Source organism: Zeugodacus cucurbitae, unplaced genomic scaffold (genome assembly GCF_028554725.1).
Source record: "Zeugodacus cucurbitae isolate PBARC_wt_2022May unplaced genomic scaffold, idZeuCucr1.2 ctg00000065.1, whole genome shotgun sequence".
Lineage (NCBI taxonomy): Eukaryota > Metazoa > Arthropoda > Insecta > Diptera > Tephritidae > Zeugodacus > Zeugodacus cucurbitae.
Window position 1 is genome coordinate 60001 of NW_026530842.1, and position 2500 is coordinate 62500.

Sequence of the window (2500 nt, forward strand, 5' to 3'; positions counted from 1 at the left end):
TCTTTACCCACATATATTTTATGTGAATAGAAGAACAAACCCCAAAAAAAGTTAAATTAAAAAAAAAACGACTACATTATGTTAGGTATAGAAGAATAATCTCAATTAATAACATTTCATTATTAACAAAATTATTTCTATTTAAACCAACTGTAGCAAACCAGGAATAAATTTTTTTGCTCTCATTTATATATTACACTTAAATACTTTTATAAATATATGAAAATAATTTTCATATAAGTACTAAGTATGCAATTTCATACAAGTATTAAAATTTTCATACAAGTACTAATGTTGAAGTTTCATACAACATATATGTTTTCTGCCACGTACACCTCACCAACCGGAAATCGTATGGAGAAAATCTTTTTAACCATATAAAAGTTTTAAATTCATATATATACAAGTAATTTATATCATTTTCTATGAGCATTATGCTTATAAGAAATATTACAACATCAAAAATAGCTTAACATTTATTTTTTTTTTTAAATTTTTTGTACTTATATGAAAATTATTTAGTTGTATGAATTCATACACTTAGTACTTATATGAAAATTAGTATCTATATGAAAATTAATTAGTATTTATATGAAATTTATTAAGTATCTATATGAAAATTATTTAGTATTTATATGAAAATTATTTACTTGTATGAATTCATAAACTTAGTATCTATATGAAAATTATTTAGTATTTATATGAAAATTTTTTACTTGTATGAATTCATAAACTTAGTATCTATATGAAAATTATTTAGTATTTATATGAAAATTTTTAACTTGTATGAATTCATTAACTTAGTATCTATATGAAAATTATTTAGTATTTATATGAAAATTTTTAACTTGTATGAATTCATTAACTTAGTATCTATATGAAAATTATTTAGTATTTATATGAAAATTATTTACTTGTATGAATTCATAAACTTAGTATCTATATGAAAATTATTTAGTATTTATATGAAAATTTTTAACTTGTATGAATTCATTAACTTAGTATCTATATGAAAATTATTTAGTATTTATATGAAAATTTTTAACTTGTATGAATTCATTAACTTAGTATCTATATGAAAATTATTTAGTATTTATATGAAAATTTTTAACTTGTATGAATTCATTAACTTAGTATCTATATGAAAATTATTTAGTATTTATATGAAAATTATTTACTTGTATGAATTCATAAACTTAGTATCTATATGAAAATTATTTAGTATTTATATGAAAATTTTTTACTTGTATGAATTCATAAACTTAGTATCTATATGAAAATTATTTAGTATTTATATGAAAATTTTTAACTTGTATGAATTCATAAACTTAGTATCTATATGAAAATTATTTAGTATTTATATGAAAATTTTTTACTTGTATGAATTCATAAACTTAGTATCTATATGAAAATTATTTAGTATTTATATGAACATTTTTTACTTGTATGAATTCATAAACTTAGTATCTATATGAAAATTATTTAGTATTTATATGAAAATTTTTAACTTGTATGAATTCATTAACTTAGTATCTATATGAAAATTATTTAGTATTTATATGAAAATTTTTTACTTGTATGAATTCATAAACTTAGTATCTATATGAAAATTATTTAGTATTTATATGAAAATTTTTAACTTGTATGAATTCATTAACTTAGTATCTATATGAAAATTAATTAGTATTTATATGAAATTTATTAAGTATCTATATGAAAATTATTTAGTATTTATATGAAAATTATTTACTTGTATGAATTCATAAACTTAGTATCTATATGAAAATTATTTAGTATTTATATGAAAATTTTTTACTTGTATGAATTCATAAACTTAGTATCTATATGAAAATTATTTAGTATTTATATGAAAATTTTTAACTTGTATGAATTCATTAACTTAGTATCTATATGAAAATTATTTAGTATTTATATGAAAATTTTTAACTTGTATGAATTCATTAACTTAGTATCTATATGAAAATTATTTAGTATTTATATGAAAATTATTTACTTGTATGAATTCATAAACTTAGTATCTATATGAAAATTATTTAGTATTTATATGAAATTTTTTTACTTGTATGAACGTGGTTTCGGCGTTTTGGCTCTTTATATGGGGTTTCGGCTCTTCGCAAATAGGGACAGTAGGAATCTCCTGAATTCCTTTTTGCGCGTCACTAATAAGATGACGATGCATTTGGCTACGTAAATAAAATCATTTTTATGCCCGCCGTTTAACCAAACTTAGTTTTTTTTATATGCAAATATACGTGGTTTCGGCGTTTTGGCTCTTTATATGTGGTTTCGGCTCTTCGCAAATAGGGACAGTAGGAATCTCCTGAATTCCTTTTTGCGCGTCACTAATAAGATGACGATGCATTTGGCTACGTAAATAAAATCATTTTTATGCCCGCCGTTTAACCAAATTTAGTTTTTTTTATATGCAAATATACGTTTTTTCGGCCTTTTGGCTCTTTATATGTGGTTTCGGCTCTTC